At 41.6% G+C, this 27,958-nt stretch overlaps 1 protein-coding gene and 1 long non-coding RNA gene across 8 annotated transcripts in view; both read right to left on the bottom strand.

Annotated features, from left to right (window-relative positions):
• The window catches only part of FOXP1 (forkhead box P1), a 611,298-nt gene that overhangs the window by 177,414 nt on the left and 405,926 nt on the right, over window positions 1–27,958 (bottom strand). The gene's annotated exons all lie outside the window — the stretch shown is intronic.
• Window positions 74–5,814, bottom strand: LOC133045765 (uncharacterized). Its single transcript, XR_009690334.1, has 4 exons — window positions 5,763–5,814; window positions 4,630–4,819; window positions 3,393–3,464; window positions 74–90 (listed from the first exon to the last, which is right to left on the bottom strand). It is a non-coding gene; the product is annotated as an uncharacterized LOC133045765 (long non-coding RNA).

Raw genomic sequence — 27,958 nt, 5'->3', positions numbered from 1 at the left:
GGCCTAAGGATTTGCCAATTCAGTTTGGGAGTTTTAGCTTTCAGAACTCTTGCAATGCCTCCCAAGCTCATGCCAGCAATGAAAATCAGCCTGGAAAACATTAGGATATCTGTCTTTTATCATGTTTGCCAGCAATTCATTCACTTTCAATAACATCTACAGGCATCCAGATGAGGTCCTCTAAGTATCAAAAAAATCGGAAAGAGATTCTTGACTTCTTTTCTCCTTTTTTTAAGGATCATAGATTTTAAACGGAGGCCTATATTTCTACCTAAGTTGCACCTTCTCCCTTTCCCCCCTTCTGTGAGTACATAAATTTCTGTGGCTTTAAAACTGATGAGCAGCTAGCCAGGCCCTCAAGGACAGGCCAGGATGTGAGGTCGACCATACAAGGACCCTCTGATGCTTATTTATCTTTTACTGGTTCTCAGAAATGCTGGTAGCCTCTCAGATTTAGACTAGATCTTTCTTTGTAATGTACCAGTGCCCCAACAATCGAGCAGACATCACTTGGAACCACAATTAATGAGCTCTAGTTCTTTTCCTAATTAAGGAACAAAGGTTCCTGACTGCACACACACGTGCAAAGAGAAGAACAGACTTCTAATTGCTTCAAAATGGGATTTTTTTCATATTTAGGAAACATAATGGAACTGGGAAAGAAGAGCATTTCTACCATCCTTTACAAATAAGGCTTTACAAAATATTGTTAGCTGTTCTTAACACCTTATTATCAAAAATGGAAAGTTATGAATACCATGCAAGGTAACCTTTGTCTTCACATGAATTAACCTATAGGTACCAATACAATGATACAGGAATTAGCTTTTAAGAATACACTGAAAAAAAACAAACAAACCAACAACAAAATAAAAGACCTTTCTCTGAAAAAGAAAGGCGAGAAGGCAGCTCCTCTGAGTCTGATATTCCTCAGACCTTAGCAGATTAGGATTCAGACGTGTAATTAAGAAAGATAACCCCAGTTTTTATAGTAACTAGGGGCTGAGAGAAATAGGATACTATCTCTCAAAAGTGTTACAAATACACCACACTTCTAAATAACCTGCAATGCCTGGAGAGTAGACTCACTACCAAGGGCATAGCTTCTCTTGGGGAGGGAACAGTAAATGACAGACTGGCGTTCAAGTCCATTAGCTGCTATGTGAGAGCAGCACATTCACTAGCACGCGACCTGTGAAAAATCTTAGATCTCTTTAAATCTTTGAATTGGATTAGTGCATTAATTCTTAAGAACTGCAATCCTTCAACCAAGTCAAATTACCCTCATTAACAGTGGAAAAACTGCCTCTGCAATAAGTTTTTTAAAAAAAGATATTTATTACCTATAATCACTTTCAGATACTTCACCTAGAAATATGATGAATGCAGGCTAACAACTTTGAAAATGGCAGCATCCTGATTTCGCATGTTAATTTCAGATTAAAAATAAAAATGAAAGGTGCATGGCGTTTAAATGTTTTTTTTTTCACATCTGCAGGGCATTTCCTTTTATTATATTATACCCCCTGATAAGAAGTGAACAGTCCCATTTTACAGGAGAGGAAACTGGGACCTAGATAGAGATGTTGAGCCGACTGTCCAAGTTCTCCCAGCTAATCTGGGGCACAGGAGTCTCCCGGCCCTCGGTTCTGGGTTCACACTGCAGGAATTAAATCAGAAATACAGACTTCCAATGCCACTGCAACAAAATGACGCATGGACTCCTCTAAATCACACTCAGGGAATTAAAAGGCAGGCAAAATAAATGAAAAGACAGGAATGCAGCTTTGAGTGTAGAAACCATCCACATAATAAACAAAACAGATGCTGGCTCTATGCTCCCATCACTGTATTTGCTGATACTGTCTAACCGGCTCTGAGAATTCATCAAATAAGTGCTTTTACAGTGGTAGAAGAAGAAGAAATGTAAATTGATCTATTCTGCTCTTGTTGCTCCCTAAAATAGTCTCCTCGGAAATGTGAGAAGAGCTTGACTGATTCTGAACAACTTCTGGTACTTTATGGCAAATTAGCTCTTTGAAGGCCCACTAACCTCACTTCCTAGGCTCCAAGGATACTACTGCTCCAGTTCTATCACTTTCCAGCACAAGCTGGAGTGGGTGAGTCCTCCACCAAAAGAGCAACTGGGAAGGGCTTGGGTGCAGGAAGCCAGTCTGTGTTTAGTGCAACACATGATTTTTTTTTTTTTTTTTTTATCATATATTAAGGAGTGAGAAGAGGTGAACATACAGACACAAGTTGCTTTTCAGAACTTGCTAGTGACCAATACTTCTAAAGGGCTATAATAAAATGCTAACTGGAGTTCATAACAAAAACCCAGAGGAGTACAAAGGCTCTGGAGTGACTTCTGAATCAACAACAGGGGCGAAGAAAAAGGTAGATAAATTGTGCTTAGGATAGTTGTACATAAAATACGTTGATGTCAAACTAGGTAGTCTCTAGTTAGTATATGATGATAAAAATCAAGTAAGAAGACTATTTCTCTAATGACCCTACAATCTACCATAACCCTTTCTTTTATAACAATTTCCAAAAAATCAGTTGTTAAGATGAGCACTTCAATTCCATGTCAGATATGCAGAGTCTAATAATGGAAATAACATTTATTAATCTCAGTGTGAGTCAAGCGTTTGCATTCACTGCCCATCTGTCCTTCCAATGACCTTTCAAGGCATGAATTATTGTACTCATTTTCCAGAGGAGCAAAGTAGGGCTCAAGGAGGCTAACTTGCCCAAGGTCAAATGGCTTCTAAGTGGGTGAAGGACTGCTTGGAGGTGAATGTGAAGCTTAGGGGAAAATCAGAGAGAGGAGCTGTTCAAAGGTGAGCCGGGAGGAAACAGGCCTCCGTCCTGAGGCATTAAAACTTAGCAGGAACCAGTGCTCCAAACATCAGGTGATTTGTAATCTGCAGACACCTCACTCACCTCCTATCCAGTGGCGCTGCCTATTTCAAAGGACAAGATGGAAACTGTTCCTCTTTGGCGCCAACATTCCTCAGAATCTCCCCTCTTTCAAGATCTTTTTGTTGTTGTTGTTGTTGTTGTTGTTTTTCTTTCAAGATCTTTATGACAGTCATTTGGGTGCTTTTCACACAACAAATGCTTTAGCAGTGACCTCATGATTAACTTGGTTCACTACTCTAGCAACTTTTCTAAACAAATGTTATATTACCTTTTCTATAAAGCCTTCCATTTACACATCATTTTTGATGCTTCCTCTGAACAAGCACAGTCTGGGCACGAGGCCTATGAAGGTTCCCCTTGCAAGGTTTACAGTCTATGAAAAACAGATAAGATATTGGCAATCCACAAATCTGGAAGTAATTAGAGAGTCATTACAAAGGACGCCTGAATAAAACAATTTAACTTACTTGTCCTTCTTAAGCTACTAGGTAAGGCCATCAAGAAATCTGTCCATGAGGAGGTGGTATTTAAGGTAAGACCTGCAAGTAGACGGGGAATGACACAGCCCAGGAATGGAGAAAGTTCAAGGAGATGGAAAAGAATAGGTTCCAACAATGCTAAAAAATGCGAAAACAATGCTAAAAACTTACCAAATAGTTAGTGACAGTTAATTGTGTTGTTCAAAAATACTATGCCTACCTCATCTTTTTTTCAATTCTTTTAAGACAAAAAGCTTGCACAGATTATGAATATGCTTTTAATCAAATGGCCTAATAAATATAAAATGCATCAGGTTGGCAAAAGACAAAAAGGAATTTATGTAATTACTACTAAAAAATAAAGGGATTAGAGTTTAGCCCTTCTTCCCGTCTTTACCTCTTTTTAACGCTGTAATGCATTGGTGATAGGCAGAATTCTAAGATGACCTTCCACATCCCTACCCTTTGTTTCAGATATTCAATCAAATACTATCAAGGTATTAATCTGAAGGGTTTTGCAGCTGTAATTATGGTCCAAAATCAGCTGACCTTAGGAGAGGGAGATAATTTGAGCAGACCTGAAAGAATCATATGGACTTCATATTTTGCAGTTTATATTAGGGTTTAGGGATCAGAAACAGAGCAAGTTCAACATTTAAGAGTCAAGAAAGATGTGATGTACCAATGTTGCCAGAGGCGATCACATGGAAATGTGGGCAGCCTTTAGTAGCCAAGAGTGGCCCCGGGCTGACTGATACTAGCAAGGAAATGAGGATCTCAGTCCTACAAACCCAATGAACTGAATTTTACCAAAAACCTGACAGAGCTAAGAAGTAGATTATTCTCCAGAGCCTCCAGACAAGAACTCAGTCTGGGTAACCCCTCTGACACATGCAACCTCCTAATGCTCTGAGCATAGAAGCCAGCAGCTCTATGTCTGGACCTGTGGCCTACAAAACTGAGAGCAACAAATGGATGTCCTAAGCTGCTATGTTCATGGTGATGAGTTTACACAGCAAAAGAAAATCATTATACGTAGGAAAAAAGATGAAATTACATTGCCTGTATCTTAAGTAAATGGAACAGTTTCTCTTATTCAAAGAGTAAACTTAAATGGAAGAGAGGACGGGAGAAGGGGAAAAGGAAAAACTGAGCTTGCTTTCCAGTCCTAAAAGGACCAATGTGGTGAATTAGGACAAGCCGCTTACTTCTCTGTGGGCCTCACCTTCTGTTCCTGAAAAAAGAGATGATGATAATGGGAAGTGATGAGGGGCATCTTTGAAGAACACAGAGTTGAGGACTTTGAAAGCTGTAAAAGCACCATTCAAGATATGATGTGGTTTTGGTACTGCTTTCGTTGAGTCTTTTTGATTTTTAGCTCGTTTTTCCAGTTATTCCAAAGACCTGTGTTAATACTGATCAAGAGACAAATATGGAATCATCTTTGGATGAAGAAGAAAAGGAGCATCCCAAACCATTCTGAAGCATCTTACAGACCATGCAGAGGGGTGGAGACACCTTCCAGGAGAGAAGGAAAGAGAGGTCAGCCTGGGGCCCTGGGGAGGAAAACCAGGTCTCCCATCTTCCTTCCCCCATCTGTTCCACAGTCATCTGGAAGGTGGAGCCAGATGGCCTGGGTTCAGATCCCAGCTTCACCCTACCCTGATGTAACCGCCTGTGCTGTGCTGAGGTTTTCACTCATATGAAAGGGAAGTCATGACACTACTACCTTCTAGGGCTGCCATGAGGAGTAAGTGAAATAATATATAAACTGCTTCTTAGGACAGTGTCTGGCACTTACAGTAAGCAAGATAGAAATACTGTTGTGTTATTATTATTACTATTGGTAGGGATGCCAGAATAGAAGCTACTTTTCTTCCCCCCAAAAAGTCTGTTCTTTCCCAAAGGGAATTTGGAAAAATTTGGAAGATGGGGCTCAGGAAATACTGGGTTGGCCAAAAAGTTTACTCTGGGTTTTCTGTAAGATGTTATGGAAAACCCTGAATGAACTTTTTGGCCAACCTAATATGCAAAAATATATCCATAAAAAGGATTTTACCACTAATGCCTTTTCATGGTACACTATAAAACCCATCTAATCTCTGAGGAAAAAAGTGAGAAACCCCTCTGCAGTCATGATTTTGCCACATAATTTTACATTTGCTTAAAGGGAAAAAAAGAGACTATCAAGGTCTTTGAAACCATGATTTATTGCTTTTCAACATGTAGTTTTGGCAAAGCCAGAAAAGAGGATTCCCCTGCTGAAAGAGCAAAAGGAGGTAAGGAATTTCAGCCAGGGGGTCAGAGGCCAGCGCAGCCAGGAAAAAAGACAGAAGTAAAACGAAAATAAAGGCTGACCTTCGCCTGTGAGTGCAGGGCACTGACTTCCTTCTCATCCTCACTGCTTTACTCGTCACCTTCCTATGAGGGCTGGGGAGTAAACAATAAAATCACTCTCCTGAAGTCACCCTGAGGGGGTAAGGGCAGCCCCTACAATTGACCAGGGGCAGGGGTGCAGAGGCAACTCACCCAGAGCAAGTGCTGGGTCCCCACACCTGAGCAGCGAAGGATGCCTGGCACCCAGGTGAGGTGGGAGAGATTCCCAGGCAGAGAGAACACCAGCGACCTGGAGTGTATAGGACCTGACAGGAGGGGTCAGAATGCCAGAAGCAGCTATCTGAAATGAGACAGATGCTGCAACTTGCAGAGCATGTGCACAAGTTGGGGTTCCGGTTTCTTTCTTTTTAAGTTACCAAATAGTGAAATTGACTCTTGGGGTGTGGGAGGTGTACAGTACCCTGAATTTTAATACAGGTATACATTCATACACTCTCTACCACGATCAGGATACAGAATAGCTCCAACACCCTCCAAACTTCCTTGTACTTCCATTCATATTCACACCCTCCCACCATCCCTAACCCTTAGCCACCACTCATCTATTCCCCATCACTGTAGTTTTGCCTTTTCAGGAACGTCATATAAATGGAGTCATAAAGCATACAATCTTTTGACTGTCCACTGAAGCACTATTTACAACAGCCAAGACTTGAAAGCAACCTAAATGTCCACCAACAAATGAATGGATAAAGAAGATGTGGTACATTTATACAATGGAATATTGCTCAGCCATGAAAAATAATGAAACTGCCATTTGCAACAACATAGATGAACCTAGAGATTATCATAGGAAATGAAGTCAGAGAAAGACAAGTATCATACAACATCACTTATATGTGGAATCTAAAAAAAGATACAAATGAACTTATTTGAAAAATAGAAACAGACTTTGAAAACAAATGTATGGCTACCAAAGGGAAAAGGTGAGAGGGAGGGATAAATTAAGACGTTTGGATTAACACAGACACACTACTATATATAAAGTAGATAATCAACAAGGACCTACTGTACATCACAGGAACTATACCCCGCACTCTGTAATGATCTATATGGGAAAAGAATCTGAAAAAGATATAGATACATGCATAAAAAGATATACATATAATTTAATTGCACTTTGCCGTACACCTGAAACTAACACTGCAAATCAACTATATTCCAATATATAAAAAAACTAAAAAGTAAATAAAAATAATATCTTTTTTCTCCAAGTCAATACTTTGTCTCTAGTCAGGGATTATATGTGCAATCTAGAAAGTTCCTTTAACACTCTGTTAGGGAGGAAAGACAAGAAGGATTTTAGGGTGGGGGCAACTTATTAAGAATGAAAAAATGCAGCCTGGACTTCATGACCGGGCCCAAAGTCTCCGGCACACAGGACAAAAACAGGGTGTTCTCATGGCATGCCAGGAGCTTGTGCAAAGCAACCCACTCAGGGTGATGCTTTTAATGCTGTGACTGATGATGCCACGTAAAGGTGATGTCTTTCCGTCCTCTGTTTTTAGCGCTGCTGAACCATCCCAGATAATAAATCAAAAAAGCCAGGGTGGCTATTTGTATGGTGAGATAAGGGAAATTAATTTCAACGCCCAAACACAGACCTCCTTATATTAAAAAATGGCTTAGCAATCCTAGTCCTTTTCATGAGAATTGTCTTGGCAAATCAACACACACAGAGGACCCATTCGCCCTCTGGGTTTTTAAGAGAAATACTGTTGTCTCCTGAGACTGGGAAGTCAAGGAGAAGAATCAGTTATAAAATGAGGTGCAAAAAAATACAACACTGATTGAGCAGAAAATGTCCATGGACCTTTAAGGAAGGGAGGAGCGTAGTAATAAATTGCATGTCATCACATTCTTTCCACCTTTAAAAAGAAAAAACCCTCATTATGCTTTGCAACCTATTTTAATTGTCTCATTTTCACCAAAAGTCCAGACACTTTGAGGTTAAAATGTGTAAAAATATAAATACCAAGACCGTGGACAAGAGTATATGGAGCAATAATGAGACTTCTAGGTGGAAACGTGGCTGGAACACAGAGTTAATACCTTGGCTGGATACTAAGGGGAAGACAACGTGTAAGAAAAGCCCAGAGACTTCTCTGAGCTCCCCAGGGGTCATCCCCCCGCCGCCCCCACTCTGCGCTGTGTTCAGAACAATGTAAAGCCATCCATCATCCGTGAGCCCGCTCCACTTGCTGGCGCCAAGCGAGTGGGGTTGCCACCTGTCTAGCTTTGCTGGGAATGGTCCCCCACACAAAGTCCCGCCCTGCTCCAGGTTCAAGGTAGTATTTCATCAGGACGCCGAATTGGCCAGCATCTCCGCAACAGCGATGGTGCTCTGGCCCTAACTCGCAGAAGTCAGCTTTAAATCTTGCTTCTTCTGACCAAATTCTGGGTTTACTACAGGTGGGTATCACTGCCCTACCTGTCTCCCCTTACTTCCCTCTTTGCCCCCTAAAAATCTCTCCCCCGTACTGCAGCCTGAAGGATTCTTTGAAAAGATGCATCAGTTCATACTGCTGGAATCCCCACTGCATTTAACAGGAGTATTTTCTAGTCTAAATCATCTGTATACCACAGGGGCTAAATAAACAGGAAGAGTCAATAACCAAATGAATAAGTGATTGTGTGCCAAGGTAGGGGGTTTCTTGTATGATCCTAGTCATGTATGAATTTATTTTTCATTTTATGTATTTTTTATTTTGAAATATTCTTGTACATGTGAAAGGCAAAGTATATTAAAAGACAATTTTAGATGCCACCTTCAGATTCCTGACAACTTTGTGGTGTATACAGACAATAGATATTTTTTAAAATTGATACCTGAATTTATTTTTTAATATTTTTAAAAATTGGAAATTTTCTTGTCATCCCAGAGGTAGGAATGCATTTCTGAGTATAGTAACAAAAATCTCAGAATATTTATTTAAACCACTAAAAAATAAAAGTATATTAAAATTGAATATGACTAAAACAGCATTCCAAATTCTATCACAGAAACATGGGGTAAATACATGCATATCATAGTTAACTTAGAAAAAAAGGTCTAAGTATTATGGTACATAAGAATCTCTATAAAACAATAAGGGAATAAGTTAAGTCCAATAGAAAACTAGGTAAAGAAAAAAAAGAAAATTAGGTAAATAATATGAAAGAAAATACAGCTGTCTCAAACAATAAAAAAGTTGCTAACCACACTCAAAGAAAACTTGTAGGTACCTCATTTAATTGTCCCCCCCATTTATTTCTGAATAATATGCCCAAGAATCGGCATAAAGCCTTGAGCTCCAGAGAAAAACTGAAGTATGTTCAGGCAGAATAATGTAGATACAGTATTGTCTCCCTTCATTTGACAGATGTTCATTGCTTATGTTGACAAATCTCAGTTTCCTCATCTGTGAAACGGGAACAGTCATAGTGCTGACCTCTTTTAGGTCAATTTGTTGAGAACAGATGTAAAAAGTGCCAGATATTATTTCACCTATGCTACCTTTTATTATTACATCAGGCCCCAAACCACAACAATAGGGATTCCACCTAAGCCAACCTGGCAGGAAGGCAGGGATGGAGAAAGAGCTAGCAGCACTGAAAGGAGAAAGGGATATATGTACAGCTTTGGTATTGGAGATAAGTTGCTGACACAGTTCGAAAAGGAGGCAAGCTTGTGTCCAGTCACACAGACAGACAGGCTGTCAGAGAGGCTGCCTAGAGGCAGCGGTGTCTAAACGATACCTTGTAAGGTACGGTCACTGTGGGTACACCTCAGACAATCATATACCTGGTCAATAAGAGTCACCATCCATTGGGCCAGGTTCTGCGTCAGACACCAAAGGTCACAGTGGGAGAGAGCAGAGGTGGCCTCTACTCCTGACGGATTTACAGGTAAACAGGAAAAAGAGCTTAAGTATGTTTGAAAAGCAAAGCAATAATCAATGCAAAATTTAAGAGAAGGGTCACCTATGTGCATGGGCTGTGGGAAGAAATGCAAGTTATGGATCTTGGGTTGATCGGGTGTGAGGATTCAGGAATGTTTGCTATATTATGCTTTATAACTTATCAAGCATGTTGAATAAAATATTTAATAGCTTATAAGGTGCACTGGTTTTCTTTTCCTTTTCATTTAATGTCACCAATATTGGGATGCCTCTTAAAGAGATGAGGTAAGAAAGGATTACGGATTAACTGACTTTGCTTCACTTTTATATTATTACCAGTATATAAAATAAAGATTTTATAAAAGATTCAATGAAATATGATATATTCTTTTTATGTAGCAAGTATCATATTTTTAAAAGACAATAAAATGTTTTTTAAAACTATATTATGCTTTTTATTTGTCAGATAAGCTAAGCATTATTTAGAGTGTGATTTTAAAAAAGAGACAGGGAAGTTCATACTCTCAAGTTTAGGTGGTAAATTCATAGATGAGCTATGCCTCCATTGAATCAATGAATTCAGTTCATGATGTAAAATCAGGTTCTGTTAAATCTAGAAGTGTGATTGGGATTCTCATTCTGTTTTCACCCAAATATGCAATCATTTCTTCCCGTGCACACGCGCGCGCGCGCGTGTGTGTGTGTGTGTGTGTGTAAGCTTCAGCTTGGCAGCTTAAAAGCAGGAAATGATTTTGGCAAAACCATGGCAAATATTTGATGCAGACTCTTTTATTTCTCAGACTATTCTTCCTTCCTTCCCCCTCCCTCCCCCAAATTTTCAAAGGAAAGCCACAGACAGGCTGTGGTGTCAGCCAAGGTGACATCAACAGGTACTGGGGAGGATGCTTTTGGATGGAAGGGGACAGCCCGGCAGTCAGTGGCAATGCATGCATTTCTATTTTCTTTTAAAGAGCAATTGTGACTTAATATGGTAAAATTATATCATTAAACCTACTCAACTGGAATAAATTCTCCTTTTGATATGCATTTAGAAAAGCAGTTCATATTCTATCCCCAAAATATATCTATTACATTTTTGTGTCTACCCGCCACTTCTCTTTTTACCATGATACTTGAGATAAGTTTCAGACAGTCTGGCAAGAGGGAAAAAAAAAATACAACCAACCTGAAACTCGATACATATCTTACTCATCGAGACCTTTTTGATCTCTCTGAGTGAAAATTAATCCTTAACTATAAGTACATCCTCCAACTTCCCAAAGCACAAAATTTCTAATGTCTTGTTACATTTTCTAAAGGGACCATTACTTGCTATTATTATTATAGTTTCCCCTCTTTGTTCCAAAAGCACCGTAATTTAAATTAATGAGTTAGGTTTACACTCAAACGAAGAACTGTCACATGCTTATTTTCTAGTTATGAGTCCTTACCACAAGCAGATCAGATGTATCATTTGTAACAGAGTTTTCCTTTAGCTCAACCTTGAGAACTTGGCATGGTGGTGTGGCTGACACCAACAGAGATCCTTGTTTCTCCTTTTGTATTTCCTGAGATACAGTCCTTTGAAGCTAGTTACATTGCTTCCATCTTTTGAACCTCAGTGTGTGGAAGTTCTCCTGGATTCTGAACTGTGTGCTATATTGAGGAGAGATGAGGCAGGCATGATGGGGGTCAAGGGCAGGCTCCAAGGCTTAAAATCACTGACAATGTTCCAGCTGCTTACCTTGCTGGATAAGAGCACAAACTTTGGCAGATCCATGTGTGTTCGAATCCCTGCCCGACCATCTGTTACTCTGTACCGCCGGACAAGTTATTTCACTTATTCAAGTCTCGGTCTTCTCAACTATCAAATGGGGGTTTGACTGTTTAAGGCACAAATTTGTCTGTGGGATTAATTCATATATCCAAGCCCCTGCAAAATACATGCTATGAGTAGATATTGCAATGCTGTATTTTATTGATTTTCTTTTGTCAAGAAAGACCCTCACTCCAACCAACAGAAATTAAAATGACAATGACTAGTACATGCATCAGGATTGAGAATATCATAGGAAGGTTACTTAATTCAATGTGGGAACAAGGTTGGTGGAGGAAGGACTGTGTGTACAGGAAACAGGCCAAGGAGTTTCTGAATTCTGCTCATCTCTGTCCACTCACCCAAAGACCTAAAAGGTCACTAAAGTTTGTCTTCTTTCACTTTACATTAAGCAGCCTATAAAACTAACCACTGAGAAGAAGACATGAAGGACAACTTTAAGGGAAGTGGACACAGCCACCAATGCACTGGAGAGAAAGACAGGTGGAAAGCCCAGCAACCATCTAAATAAATTCCCATTAGTACGTCTCCAGTAGGGAAGGCATGCCTACATAGTCTTATTTTTTGGACAGAGCTAAAGAAACAGCCTTACTTAATTTGGGGTCATACCCTGTGCAGAGAACCAGCCAACAGAACTATGATATTTAAACCTAGTAGGCACCTTAGAGAGCCTGCCAATCCCAGAACCTACCTTTTCCCAAGGGCCTTTGTTACAGACAAGGAACTTGAGGTCCAAAGAAGCGGGTGGTAGCCCAAGAAGAGAATTACTGGCAAAATTGGCCCCAGAACTTCTAAGGATATTCTTATTTCCACTACATCACCCTGACTCTCTTTCCACAGGTGATCAGTGCGCCTCCCAACAAACCATAACTCAGTTCCGCAACTCTGATCCACATGTCACACGCAAAGTCTGAACTCACAAATGCCACCTCGAAGGCCCATGATTCCAGCAACCCCGCAGAAAAAAAGTAGCTCCATCTTTCTGTCTCCATGTCCCTGAGATCTTCAAATAGGAGACATCAAACACGCTGACACCTGTGACAAGTCCTCACCACACGCCATGCCCTACTGAACGCCGACTACTCCATGTGCCATCACAGAATGCTAGAAAGTATCAGCACCTGCGGTTTACAGACAGGGAAGCTTAGGCACAGAGATACCAAATAACCTTTTTACAGTCACACCTAGGAAACAGCAGAGGCAGCCTCGGATTGCAGGGCCGCCATGCCCATGTGCTCCCAAACACTGCTTCTCCGCCGTCTCCTGTTCTACACACACCCCGTGTGCCATGGCAGTCCGAGAGTTCAGTCACTCCTGCCTCCTCCTCTCTGCCCCTCCGTGAAGCTGAACGATCAGCTGTGTGTTAGCGTCTGTGCGGACAGAATACTAAGCTGTCTCCTGGTTACTATGGCCTTCCAGTGGGTATGGGGAGGACCTGATATGATCAATTATGATCATATGGATCATGATAAGGATCAGGATATGATAAATGGATCAGGATATGATAAATGAACATTCCCCTGATTAGGCTGTAGGGGAAAGGCGTTTTGCAAAGGTACTAGAAGTCCCTTATCAGTTAGCACTGACATAATCAAGAGCATCTTTGGTGGGCCTGACTTAATCAGGTGCACTCAGTTAAAAAGAAGGTCTGAGGCTCTACCTGAGGACAGAGAGATCCTTCCGCTGCCCTGGAAAAAGCAAGCTGCCTTGCTGAGGGGAGGCCACAAGTCAGGGAACAGAGGATGGCCTTTAGAAACTCAGGGCCTTGGTTCTAAGACTGTAATGAATTGAATTCTCTGAATTCTGAACAAGCCATCTTACAAGAGGACATTAGGCCTCACTGACACCTTTATCACAGACATGTGAGACGCTAAGAACAGGACCCAGTTAAACCAGGTCTGGACTCCTTGGAAACTGTGAGATAATAAATACATGCTGTTTTAAGCTACTCCATTCACAGTATTTAGTTCCATTGCCATCAAAAATGAATACACAGCCACACACACCTCATCGGCCACAGCAGATGGGCTTCCATGAGAGTCAGGCCAAGCAGTGCCTGCCAATCCCAGGGACCACCTTGCTGAGGCACGAGCTGGCAACAGCAGGGGCTCCACCTGCCCCCCTACACCCCAGCCCCGGAACTTCTGAGTTCTCTGGCCCTGAAGAAGCAGCTTGATTCTCTGACACTGTTTCCTCATCTGAAAAATGGGTAGGACACTAGTACCAACTGCACAGAACTGTCATCAGTGAGAGAACACACAGGAAGTATTCCACCTAGTGCCTGGCGTGTTACTGACAATGACACATGTTAGCTTTGGCGAGTATTCAAACACAGTCCTGTTCACTGGGCCTCAGTTTCCCCATGTGCACAAGACGAAGGGTGCGATGGAAAGGCTCGAAGCCCCTCTCCTGCACCGACGTCTTTACAGGCTTTGTCTAACAACTCAGCAAGTCTGCAGCCAACCTTCCCTCCCTCACCCTTCCCCATCTGCCCGGAGCGGGCGTTCCCTGGTAACCACCTCTTCAGTCCCACACTGGCCCACCTAAAATCAGAATGCTGAACTTTGGGACGGAGTGTTTACCAATGGAGTTGCTAGTCAGATAAGCACATCCTGCTTTCTGTTTAACAACCAGTTAAAGGCACAGAAGTCTGCCTGGCAATTGCACTGCGTGTGCTGACGGTGCCTCCCATAACGCATCTGTGTATCCCAACTTGCCTGCTCCTCCAGCCTCTCCAGACCAGTGCTCAGACCAGCGAATATGCCGGAAGGATGGGGAGAAGTAGCTAAGCTAGTAAAGGCTGTGGCTGCAAAGTTTCCTTTTGGCTCTCAACAATCCAAACTTTTGCCTTGAATTAAATACTCTCCAGGGACTTTTTAAGTCTGCAGGTATTTTCTCCCAATGAGTCTAGCCCTGGCATCAAGCACATACATGTATCTCACCTTTCCAAATGATATGGAGGCTTGGAACTCTGAACAGACACCACCCACCCCACCATCTCCAGTCCACCTCAGAACTAGGATCTTACTTGAAAAGAAAATACTACATCAGTGTCTGCTAATGCTCTTGGTTAAACACAGGACGACAAAGAAAGATACACATCACGAAATGGCCAGGTTGTGTCTGCTGGGGAGTAGGTGGTCACATTCACGTAAAGAGGAGGATGACAGCATCATGGAAGTAAAACCACTCAGAGCTTATCTCCAGCAAAAGGCAACATGTATAAGACAATCATACATGATGAGGGGCCACATCCACATCACAGGTGAGACAACTGAACAGAAATGAGTGATGGTCATTTTCACATGTCGGATGCTTTGCTTTCTAAAGGTGTGTTTTCAGAAGCCCTGCAATAAACAGCGTTTATGGAATCCCTACCGTATACATGCGAACAAAGCATTCTAGGGACTGCAACGATTGCATACATCTGAGGCAAGGTCCTCAAGAACAAAAAGTGCATCATGGCCTAGATACCAGGCAATCTGTTTTTCCCTCATATAATTCTATATCAGAATTGCTTCAGCCCTATTCAGACTGCAATGGGCCTGGGAATCCAAATATTCTCTGAGGGAAGCTCTGAACCCTGGATATATTTCAGCTTCTGTACAAACTAGGAAAAATTCACTAAGGCAAATATTTTAGGAGTCTGCTCTAACATCACGGGAGTAGGTGTCCATGGAAAGCGTGTCTCCCATGAGCATTTGTTGGCTCGTGGTTCTTTTGTGCTGTCCTCTATTCACTGGTGGACAGTACTGGGTAGAAACAATGAGTGTGGCTCTGAAGTCAAACCTCCTGGGCTCAACGGTCAGTTGACCAGTACTAGCTATGTGACCTCAGGCAAGTCACGCCGCCTCAGTATGCCTGAATGTGGCGTCTATTGCATGGAGACAGCAGAAGGACTTCCCTTCAGGGTTGTTTTGAGGATCAAGTAAGACAATTTCTGGAGGGCACACTGGCTGGCATGGAGCTCTCAGTGAACATCAGCTATCATGACCTCATTCCTAGGAACTGGCAGATGAACCAAAAGTGACTCCAACGGGTGGGTTTTCTTTTTTTTTGCAATAAAATTTCAAAATAGAGTCTTTGATTTTTGTTCCCTTGGAAAAATACAATTATTCAATTATTGTCACAAAATTCCCCTCTATTACTAGAAAATCACTGTATTAGCCCAAGTTTAACCACAGTGAGTTCAGAAGGTCTTTCTTCCACATATACAGCTGACCCACCTGAGATTCAGAGGTTTCAGAAGCTGGTATACAGGCTACAGAGAGAGAGAGTTGGGATTGAGACTCAGGTCTGTGTCAATCCAAAGTCCATTCCCTTATCAGGACATGCATTTCCGCCCCCTCCAAACTTTAAAATTTTAATTTTGTATTGGGGTAGAGTCGATTAACAATGTTGTGGTAGTTTCAGATGAAGAATGAAGGGACTCAGCCATACATATACATCAATCCTATGAAGGACAAGTATTCTTAAAGCTAACCCTCCAGGTGAGAAGCAAAGACACCTGGAGAATCCAGATTCACTAAAGAAGTGCATAAGGTCAGTTTGACTGGCAATCATATGCTGAAACCTCTAGTGGAGAGCTATGCAAGAGAAAACAGAATGCGAGCCACATATAACATTTTAAATTTTCTGGTAGGCAAGCTGAAAAAAATAAATGAAAAGGGTGGATTTAAATAAACCGACTTAACCCTTATTTCTAAAATACTATCACTTCAACATGAAATCAACATAAAATTCCCAGTAAGATCTATTTTGTCCCTTTAAAAACACTAAGCCTTTAAAATCTAGAGTGTGGGGATAGGGAAAAAAAAATAAAATAAAATCTCGAATGTGTTGTCCACATATAGCACGTCTCACTTCAGACCAGCTGTGTATCACGTGCTCCACGGCCACACGGGCCCACCATCCTGAACCCCGCGGCGCGAGGACCTCCTTGCAACCACAGTTCAGGCTAAACAACACAGACAGAGATCGCTGCTGCTGCTTGACAGACGCACCTAAGCCCTCACCCGGCAGACTCAAGCCATCGCCTCATTTTCTCAGCTGCAATCTAAGAGCCACACTCAGCCACAAAGACTCGGTATTCTCGCCTCTATGGCAGAACCTTCCGAGCGTGCATCCTTACCTGATGTCAGGGAAACGCACACGTGAAACAGAAGCGAAACACAGGACACAGCCCCACCGAGCAGGTAACTGGGAAGCAAATGGGTGATTTTTTTTTTTTTTTTCTGTGCTTGTAGACCATCAACAAAAACAGGCCCTTGTTTGCTTAAAAAAAAAAAAAAAATAGCTTGGCCGTGAATTCCTTTGGTGAGGTTCGGCTTGGCCGGCGAGTGCCCGCTGATTCCCTGGCTGACAGCAATCTCTCCAGCAGGGGACACACAGGCCGCAGATGAGCATTTCACTGCGAGAAGAATCGGGAGGATTGCTGAACAACGCAGAGTGATCTTTGACAGCAAACCATCCCAAGGAAAAAGGGAAGCAGCTCCAGGAAAAAAAAAAAGAATTTTTCAAGAGAAAGCTGAATGGATAATGGGATCCTATTCTCAAGGCTACGGATGTGACAGTGAGTGTCCTTCCCCATTCCGTTCTTCCTTCATTCACTCGGTGCGTCCGAAGAGTCCTCAGCACAGAAAGGGAAAGAAACGTCTGCAGCTTCAATGGCCCCTCACCTACCACCATCCAGTGGGGTCGGTGCCTCCGGGAAGGGGTGTGCTGAGTAGGAGCAAAAGAAGCCAACTGAGTCTGGGTAAAAAGAGCAAGGGAAGGGGGCAGATTCCAGAAGATTTCAGGGAAGGAGGCCAGTGTGTGCAAAGGCACGCAATGTTCGAGGTGCTGCTGGGAATCTGGTCTTGTGCTGGTGGAAAGGAAAATGCAGGAGAAGCTCTCACGACAGGAGCAGAGGCCAAAGCACAACTGGTAATTTAATACCATTCAAAGAAATCAGATTTTAGAGGCTACAGGCTAGTTTAACATCTAGAATTTATGAAATGCGCCAAGAGGGAGGCAGAGTCTGTGTGACGCTAATACGCTTCTCTGTCCAGCAAGGTCGGGAAGCACAGGAAGGAGGGTGGGGCTCCTCACATCAGCATATCGGGGCAAAGACTGGTGTTGGCGGCCAAACTGGCCAGGGTGAGGTTTGGGCAGGCAGGGACATATGGTAGCTATCTTGACCAAGAGCTGACTAGGGGAAAGCCAGCTGCAAGGCCTAGAAAGAAGACTGACTGGTTTGCAAGAGATTGGAAGAGCATAGACTTGCGGCTGAGCATGTAGCTCGTATGCAGCTCTTGAGGAGTATGCCAGAGGATCCTGAGGATGCTAGAGGATGCCATCTTTTGTTAACAAGGCCCACTGCTTTTAGGCCTGGACCTGACTCTGGCTGCAGAGTATTCAGAAGAAATGTTAGAAAATCAACTAAATAGGTAGAGATTTTCAAACTAGTTTTGGAGTGTTGGAGAGAAGTAAAGTTGCTCAGTCGTGTACAACTCTTTGCCATCCCACTGACCATAGACGACCAGGCTCCTCCATCCATGCCATTTTCCAGGCAAGAGTACTACAGTGGGTTGCCATTTCCTTCTCCAGGGGATCTTCTTGACCCGGGGATCAAACCCTGGTCTCCCGCGTTGCAGGCAGACGCTTTACCCTCTGAGCCACCAGGGAAGCCCTGGAGTGTTGGAACAGAAGTCAAAACGGTTGCTGACAACATGGAGATCGGAAATAGTCTATCTAACACAGAAAGGATTTAAGAATTCTTAATGCCTCCAAATTCTCAGTACCTTAAAAAAAAAAGAGAGAAGAAAAAAAAGTTCTCTGGGCCCAGGAACAAAATAATATCAAAATACTTAAAAGATAAGGAAGGCTGCATGAAAAAGTTTACCCCTGAAACACATGTCTCTTAACTAGAAATAGATCTACTACCCACTCACCTATACCTCAAAAGTCAGTTCAGTGAAGCTGAACTCTCCTAGTTTAGGGGCAAAGTTGAGACCTACAAAAGTTTTCAACGTATCTTTTGAGCTATTCTTTCAAAAGAAGAGGAAACAAATACCAACAATATTAAGTGTATTATCCAGTGTTACACAGCAAACCAGTAGCATTATGAAGACAAAAATGGACATTTTCTGGTACCAAGCTGTTCCTTCATTCCTGCCTTCCGTCAAGAGAGGACAGCTAGCCATATGCTAGTGATGCAAACATGAGTTAGGAAGACAGACAAGTTTCCTGTCCTCACAAAGCTTCTGTTCCAAGGTGGGAAGCAGAGAATCAGATAGTAGAGAAATGAATAACAGCAGTGACTGGAGATTGGGGTTGTGCTGGGCAAAATGGGTGAAGGAGTTCAAAAGATAGAAACCTCTAATTTTAAAGTAAGTAAGTCCTGGGGATGTAACGTACAGCATGGTGACTTAATGAAAGTTGCTAAGGGAGTAGATCTTAAAAGTACTCATCACCTACTGAATAACACAGAGAACGCCGCTCAGTACTCTGTATGGGAAATGAATCTTTAAAAAAAAAACAAGAGTGGGTATATGTATACCTATAACTGATTTAGTTTGCTGTACCCCTGAAACTAAGACAACACTGTTAACCACTTAGACGCCAATAAAAATTAATTTAAAAAGGTACTCATCGCTAACAAAAAACCTGTAACTACGTGAGGTGATGGATGTTAATTAGGCTTACTGTGATGACCATTTTGCCAATATACACAACTATCAAATCATTGTTGTACAACTGAAACTAATTTAATGTTATGTCAATTATATCTCAACAAAAAATAATTTTAAAATAAATAAGGTAGTCAAATATAAAAAGGATTCCCAAATTAAAATACAGATAAACATGGGATTGTAAAAGTCATCAGACCTCTGAATTACTCGGTCAGCCCATAAGTCACACTCTCCCACTATAAAATGTAAATTAAAAGAAATAGTCTACTGGATGCATCAAAACATCAGCAGAAACTGGGAGCAAGATATCAAGGATCTCCTTTATGATGGCATGTTTTCAGAAAACTGTAAAAGTTTGGAGAAAATCCAGAGACAGGCAAGTAAAATGTTTAAGAGGATGGAAAATGGAAGCTCCAAGTAAAGGTTAAAAAGGGTTATGATGGCTTAGCCTGAAAAAGAGAAGGCTAAGGGTCAACTTAATAACTGCCTACCTCAAGTCTTTGACGGGTTATTACAAAGAAGTCACCAAGTTATTGTCTCTCACCAGAGAGGACAGAAGAGTCTGTCTTAAATTGCAGCAAGAGACGGATAGCAAGTGAATTCGGTGAAACTCAGGAGTCAACTCCTGACCAGACCTGACTATGCTGGGTAATACTGAAGGAAAAAAATTCTACAGAGAGTTTTTCACCCAAACAACCCATTTGCCTGATTGTAAACAGATCTTATTGGTTTGCAGAAGTCAAGTTCAGACCAAAGACTTTCGTTAGTCCTTTTTTATGCTATTCCAACTGTTGGTTCAGAAATATGACAAGGTTTTTCTAATATTCCATTCCCCAAAGAACTGAGGGGGCGAAAAAAGTCAAGATTTAGCAAGATCCACTGGATCGGTTCACCAACAACATTATTTATAATGCAATAAATGAGAGTAAGCATAAGCAAGAGCACTGAAGCCCTAATTAACATAACGATGCTTAGATGGGAAATGAGCCCCATTGGAAGATGCCCTCAGGTCCCATTCTGCTAAATTACAGACTGAGGGTACAACTGTCCAGTGCATGTCTTAAATACAAGCTGAATTCCAGGATTCTCTTCTCTTCCTTCCAGAAGAGTCACTTACGGCAGAAGGCACACGAACAAATAAAGAGGTAATTTCGCAGCATCTCTACTGTGTCCCCAATCATACAAAAGGCCGAAGGCGGCTCCATTCCCACTACACTGCACTGTGCTTGCCACCCGGCTGGTTTTCAATTGACACTGCCGTGTCTGTGGTTTTTCCCCCCCACATTGGGCCTATTGGGGTTTTGTAAAAAACTGCAGTTCTACATCAGGCTGTTGGCATTTGCCTGAGCTGTGATCAAAAGTAGGGGATGATTTACACTCCTAGGGAAGAGTGGGCTCAGTGCTGGCTGGAGGCAGAGGTGAAGATTCGAAAAGCCAAGGAACATTTAAGATAAGGAGGGGGAGGTCAGGAACTGGGGAAACATCCAGCCTCTAGGTCATTTGTATCTGTGGTTCTGAAAAGTAATCCCAAAGAGTAAGTTCTGATACTCTTCTGATACTCTTGTGAAAACCAAGCACTAAACCTTTATTGGCATTATGCGAACATGGGAGTTTTCATTTCGATTCCACAGAATTCTATGGAATGTTTTCAGTGGTAGCCAAGAGTTACATGTTGCTAATTACATTTAAAGTAATTGCCAATAACTGAGATTAAAAATTCAGTGCACTAAACACATTTCAAGTGCTAGAGAGCTATACTGGCCACGGCATGGAAGAACACCGACATATTAACATTTTCACCACCACAGAACATTCTGTTGGGCAGCTCTGTTCTAGAACATAAGAGGTAGAAAGAGGTTTGAGAAATCTGACAAGTAATTTCACAGACGTGGGAATTAAGGCCCACACAGAGAATGTGACTTGCCCAAAGAGTTAACTGTCATCTTCCCACCAACCCCCGGGTCAATGCAGCTGGGACTACAGAGGGTCAAGAGGGGTCATGAGTCACTGAGTCATGGGGGCCTTAGGAAAGGAAGACTAGAGGGAGGTGACTAAGCTTCAGAAAGGTGACAAGTTGAAAAGAACAGAGGGTAAAGATGGTCCAAGTGGAAGATGAGGCATAAGCAGAGGGAAACATTAATCTTTTATGTGGGCTTCTGAGTCAAGCTCGGCTGACATTTGAGAAAGGCCCAGGAAAACAAAGAGTATGAAAAGAAGGAGAAACTGAGGCCTGATTTTCAAGGTTCCTGTTGCAGTAATACACAGCTCTGTAACAAACCACTCTAAAACTTGGGACGATTAAACTATTTTTTTTCCTAAAAATCTGAGGACTGGCTGGGCTCAGCTGGGTGGTTCTTCTTTGGCAGGGGATCACTTGTGAAACTGCATTCATCTGGGAGCTTATCCAGCCCCAAGATGTGGGTATTTCCATTCTTTCCCCCTAAAAGTGGCCTCTCACCATCCAGCAGTCTAGCCTGAGCATCCCTACAGTCAATTCAGTCACTCAGTCGTGTCCTACTCTGTGACCCCATGAATTGCAGCACTCCAGGCCTCCCTGTCCATCACTAACTCCCGGAGTTTACTCAAACTCATGTCCATCGAGTCGGTGATGCTATCCAGCCATCTCACCCTCAGTTATCCCCTTCTCCTCCTGCCCGCAATCCCTCCCAGCATCAGGGTCTTTTCCAATGAGTCAGTTCTTCACATCAGGTGACCAAAGTATTGGAGTTTCAGCTTCAACTTCAGTCCTTCCAATGAATATTCAGGACTGATTTCCATTAGGATGGACTGGTTGGATCTCCTTGCAGTCCCAGGGACTCTCAAGAGTCTTCTCCAACACCACAGTTCAAAAGCATCAATTCTTCGGTGCTCAGCTTTCTTCACCGTCCAACTCTCACATCTATACATGACCACTGGAAAAACCATAGCCTTGACTAGACGGACCTTTGTTGGCAGAGTAATGTCTCTGCTTTTTAATATGCTATCTAGGTTGGTCATAACTTTCCTTCCAAGGAGTAAGCATCTTTTAATTTCATGGCTGCAATCACCATGTGCAGTGATTTTGGAGCCCCAAAAAATAAAGTCAGCCACTGTTTCCCCATCTATTTCCCTACATGGTAGTGTGTCCCAAAAGAACTAAGGAGGAAGCTCCCAAACTTGGAACTAGCATGATGGCCCTTGCACTACATTTGATTGGCCAAAACAAATGAAAGGATGTCCAAAGCGAATGTGAATGGGACTGAGACTCCATCTCTTGATGACACAAGTGGCAAAGAAGCATCTGTGGTGTGTTTCCTTTTTCTTTTTCCTACTTTAAAAACAATTGAAGCATAGTTGTTTTCTAATGTTGTGTATGTTTCTGCTGTACAGCATGAATCAGCCATACATACACATATATCCTCTCCCCCTTGAGCCTCCCTTCCGCCTCGCCCCCATCCCACTCCTCTAGGGCATCACAGTGCACTGGGCTGAGCTTTCTGCGCTATACGGCAGTTTCGCACTAGCTAGCTATTTTACACACGGTAGCGTATATATGCCAATGCTACTCTCTCGATTCATCCCCCCATCTCCTTCCTCTACTGTGTTGTCTGACTATATTTAATCCATCTATTGCCCACATAACAAGCTAAGGTGTTTAGACTGAATTTCATAGTTAAATTAGGAAACAAGGGAATAAGGTAATCAGAGTTGTGCTTAAGACAGAAAAAGTCAAGTTTGAATGAGTGCATCAAATAAGGCTACAGAGATCTGTTAGGCGATTATGATAAGTTTTAGTCTGATTTAAAAAATAGTGCCTGATTCTTGGAAGGAATTAAGAGACTGTAAGAACTACTTCACAGAAAAAAAATCTACAGTTATGAGCATTTATAACTGAAGGCAGTGGAGAGAAACTGAGTCAACATTTTAGATCAGAGTAACAAAAAAATGATGTATGAGTTACCCAGATGCGAAAACCTTGTTAAGTAAGCATAAGTTGTAGTTCTAAACCAATTGAGAAAAATCCCTACCTGCAGTTTATGTTTAGATTCAAAAAGACTGAAAGCCACAGGCCCATCCAAGGAGACGCCAAGCTGTCAGTCAAATGTACCTTAAGTGCTTTTTAACCTGGTTTCAATCATCACTTACAATTTTAAAAATTCTGCTGAACAGGTAGCTCTCCTGAATTAGAAAGTTAAACAACATTTACCATTAGCAAGCCATTATTTGGAAAGCTGAAACTGTATACTAAATTACAGGGTATAAGAGATACTCAGTGAACTGAAACCTGGCCAAAATATTTGGACAAATGCAACTAAATACTAGCCTGGAGTTCTGGTTAACCATTTCTTCCCACAGCCTTTGTCTTTAAGTCTCTTTCAAAATATACATTATCAATACCATCTTTCCAGAAGTTCTATGCTAACTGGAGGAGGAGCTCATTCCATTAAGATGTCTCCCATCAAAACAGCTGAGGTTCTTGGGGCATCACAGGTGGCTCAGTGGTCAAGAATCCACCTGTTAATGCACGGGCTTGATCCCTAGTCCAGGATACCCCACTTGTCACAGAGCAGCTAAGCCTGTGTGCCGTAATTATTGATCCAGTGCTCTAGAGCCCAGGAGCTGCCAACTCCTGGAGCTGGTGTGCCCAAAGGCCTGAGCTCCACAACGAGAGAAGCCACCACAAGGAGAAACCTGTGCACCACAACCAGAGAGTAAGCCCCCTCTGCTGCAACTAGAGAAAAGCCCATGCAGCGATGAAGACTCCGCACAGCCCCCCCCCAACCTGAACAATTACTTAAATTATTTTCAAAAGATCGTTGAGATTTTTGGAATAACTGTCCATTCTGGTGAGATATTTTATATGCCACGTGCCAGAGATGCAGCAAAGAATGTGTCAGAGCTGCCCCCTTGTTGGAAGTACGTTCACACGTATTATAAGCAAAAGACAGCATATAAGAACATCATTCTAGGATCATTTCAGCTTATAATATATGTTGTGATGAAAATCAAACGGGGCGCTGGGATGGTGACAAGTATATGCAGAACCTACGTGAGACAGAAGAGTCTTCCCTGGATTTTCAAAGTGTCAGATGAAAATTAAAGAGCCGTGTGTCTTGGCATCTGCAAGCTTTATCTGACCCATTCGCTTCTTATTTCCAGTGTTCTGAGGTTTCTCCTGAGCTTTAAAAAAAGAAAGTCATTTAAAAGTTCTGAAGCTTTAAGGAACTAGATAAGAGAGATGGTAGGGAGAGAGAATACTGCTCTTTTAGAAAGTTTAGGAAACAAGCAATTTCTATGTCATCCACTGCTACTTACCAACAGATGGAAAGGAACCCCAAAAAGTTTCCTTTGGATGACAGTACCCTTTATCTACTCTGGTTACTTCATCAGAGCCCCTAGATGAATATAGTATGGCACGCTACCAATATTCTAGCTACAAGACACTTCAGTTTGGAGTAAATCTCTCCATTATTTTCCACATTTCCTCTAATTTTCCTGGTGGTATTTATTATTCCAGTCACTATAGCCATCCTTCTTCCAAGTCCGCTGGTCTGTTTTTCCTTATTAGAAGATGTATCAATACAACAGAAACAAATGGAAGAAAAAAAAGCAAGCTGGTGGCCCATCTACATGGATTACATTTCTATAATCTATACAGATTACAGTTCTATAATCACACACACCAGCAAACATAAACTCACAAGAACTACTTTCTGAGTTAAAGAACTCTGAATGTACATAAGTTTGGCTTCAATAAAAACAATGTGCATGAATAACAGTTAAATAAGTAGATCTCCTTCCAGAATTGTTTTTCTTTTTTCTTCCAGGCACACCCTGGAAGGTCTGTCTTTAACAGGCCCTGATACTTCAATGAAAAATGGAGGTGCCAATGATTTGTAGGCTAAATTAATGTTAAATAGTTCAAAGGCCTGGACAAATAAGTCAGCAGCAAAAGTTTTATGAGTTCACTTCCTTCAAGGGAACTTGGAGAGTAGGGTTTTATTGCTGCGAATTCTGGTCACCCATTCTATCCCTCAGCATCTGTTTGAAATATGTAGTAGACAATTGCTTTTTTGGCTGTGACTCAGGTGGTTGAAACACAGGACAAACAGACTACTGTATATAGGCTTTCCTCTAGCAATGAACGTTTTTATTAACTCTTGTGGGAGAAACATGGTGGCTTTTAGAGCCCAGCGGCCACAGCACTGTCAAGCAGTCTGACTGGTCAGGCTCAGGTGGCCAAGCAAGGGGAGACGATGAGAAAATGTGTCTTCTCTATGTGTCTTCAGAAGAAGAAGGAAAAACATGAAAAACAGTGAAATCTTGCGTTCTGTTTCCTTCATCATTCAGATGTGCAAAATTCCAAGTTAATACTAAATATGAGCTTTCTGCATAAATATGTCAGTCTTGCCACAAAAGCTGGCCAAAATAAACAAGTCCCACAGTTTGGAGCAGCATAATTTTCATATAAGCCACACACTTGCCCATTTTTCACCAGTGTTTAAAATTTTCTCCCAAGACAATAGAAATGTTAGAAAGCAGTTACCCACAGATATTAGTGAGAAAATGCTCCCTCTTTTTCACCACAGTGACTGGGAGAAGATCAAGGATGAATGTCTAACCAGTCAAATGTGAGTCTGTCTATAAGATTCCAGACAGAAGGCAAAATACCAACCCTTCAGCTCCACCCCCCAAATGCAGAAATCTATAGTCCTGGCTCAAAGATAAAGAGTAGCCCATCGCAAATGGTTTTGGTTCCATATAAGGATTAGAAAAACACTAGGATGCTGTCTACATACTGGAAAATCCTGAATTTTAAAGTAATCAAAGGAGAGCTGACTCTAAACCAGAACAGACCACACTTTGCTTAAAAAAAAGAAGTGAATATCATCAGAACAGAAACTTCCTAATATGAATTCCCAAGAATGCCCAAAAGACAAACACATTTATTTATACAGTCTATTCGAAAACTAGGAAATGGTTTTCACCAACATCATTTAGCCAAGAGTACTTCACAAGAGAGTGTACATTCTTTTTTTTAAGAATCAGTTTTGTATTTTCTCCTAGCAAATCTACTGACTGTTTCTTTCTTTAAAGGAATAATGTTTACTCACTCCTTTCACTTGAAAACTAAGATATGCTTTATCATACAACAAATACCAAATTTCCTTAGAACTTCAAACTCATGCCCTCTCCCACCCCCAGCCTATTACACTTGAAATTTTTTGCCTCCAAAATTATAAAGTAAAGGAAAAAGTGAGTGGTTAAGCTGACTAGAGTCACAACTGTTTTTCTTCTTTAAACCAATTTACATAGCGTTTTTCCTAGTTGCCCCAAAATGCAGATTCTTTAAGGAATATTTCAGGCATTTAAACGGAAAGTGAACTCCCATGAATTTTGGCAAAAATAATGGAAACAGGACTGAAACAAAAATATCCAATAAAAAACACTTTCTCTTTCCTGAAAGAGATGGAAAGGAAATAAAACACACCCTGAAAAGAAAATGATTTTATAAAACGTTACTAGGAATAGCTTTCACCAAAGTGAAAGGGAATGCCACTTTTTTTTTTAATGAAAAAAAGAATCAAAACCTGTTTCCCAGAAGGACTTCTCTAAAATCATCAACACCTCACTTTTTTTTTTTTTTGGTTTAAGAAACATTAAACTCAATTAAAGTTCTTTATATTCAAAAAATTAAGAAAGGAGGCCAATTCTGCCAAGAGGCTTTTTTAATCATTTCAAATAAAAAGTAAGTAATTCGCAAAGGACTAACCAGACATTTCAAAAGCGGTCATAATTTTTTCTTAAGTGTGAGACCTGGTCTCACTATATAAAAATCTCTACTGAAATGTTGGTTGTAACTGGTGTGTACCTTCCATGGGAGAAATTTCTTCGGAGACAGAACTTTCCTGACTTCACAACAGGTCCTAACCCCCACCTTCCCCTTTAATTTGCCATGTGATCCATGTGGTCAAACTATGAGACAGGAAGAGGGTGAGGACTGATTCCAGCCAAACAAAACAGAAAAAGAAAAAAGAGCAACTGGGCTAGAATGGTCTAGACCTCAACCACCTGAGAGGCACCTAGCACAACCAGAAGGTCACATGGAATACCATGAGTCACCGGGAGGTCTCTGCAAAATTCACAGGTGAGGGGGACCACAAAACTTCCTTAGCATTTTCTGGTAAAATCTTCCACACACATAAAATGAGAAGCAACAGTATCTTCCAGTAATTTTATGTAGCCAGTGGTGATAGAAACACCAAGTTTCAGCAACTGATCGCTATCTCCCACTCAGTCTCATGGAAACAAGATGAAAGAAGATGGGTTAGATTGCTTGACTTTAAGAAAACAATGACATTCCCCTAAAGGACAACTTTAAGTTATAACATTACTCATCTCCTGGAGACCAAGGCAATCTCCAAAGTATTAATTTGCAAACTCTTCAGCAAGGGAGCCCAGCACTTCAGTCCTCCTGAACACACTTGCTGTGTGCTAGAGAGCTTGCAGAGGGCGGTCTTCCAGGAATCCAAGGACAGAGACACAGGAATAAAAAGGTAGTCAGTCCTTGCCTTCAAGACACTTTGGGTCTTATGGGAGGAAAAGACAAGCATGTGAGAGGCAACAGAAGGGACATGCTGACAAGTACCATCGGGGAACCATCAAGGCACCATGAATAATATATGTCACCACGTGACCTGTCATCATCCCATCTCCCAAAGACTCACACAGTTCCGTTCTTTCAACTTTTCTTGAACCCTGTGTAATTAAACACCAAATTTGGCA

This window comes from Dama dama, chromosome 24, assembly GCF_033118175.1.
Source record: "Dama dama isolate Ldn47 chromosome 24, ASM3311817v1, whole genome shotgun sequence".
Classification (NCBI taxonomy): domain Eukaryota; kingdom Metazoa; phylum Chordata; class Mammalia; order Artiodactyla; family Cervidae; genus Dama; species Dama dama.
This window is presented reverse-complemented; position numbering and strand designations above follow the sequence as displayed.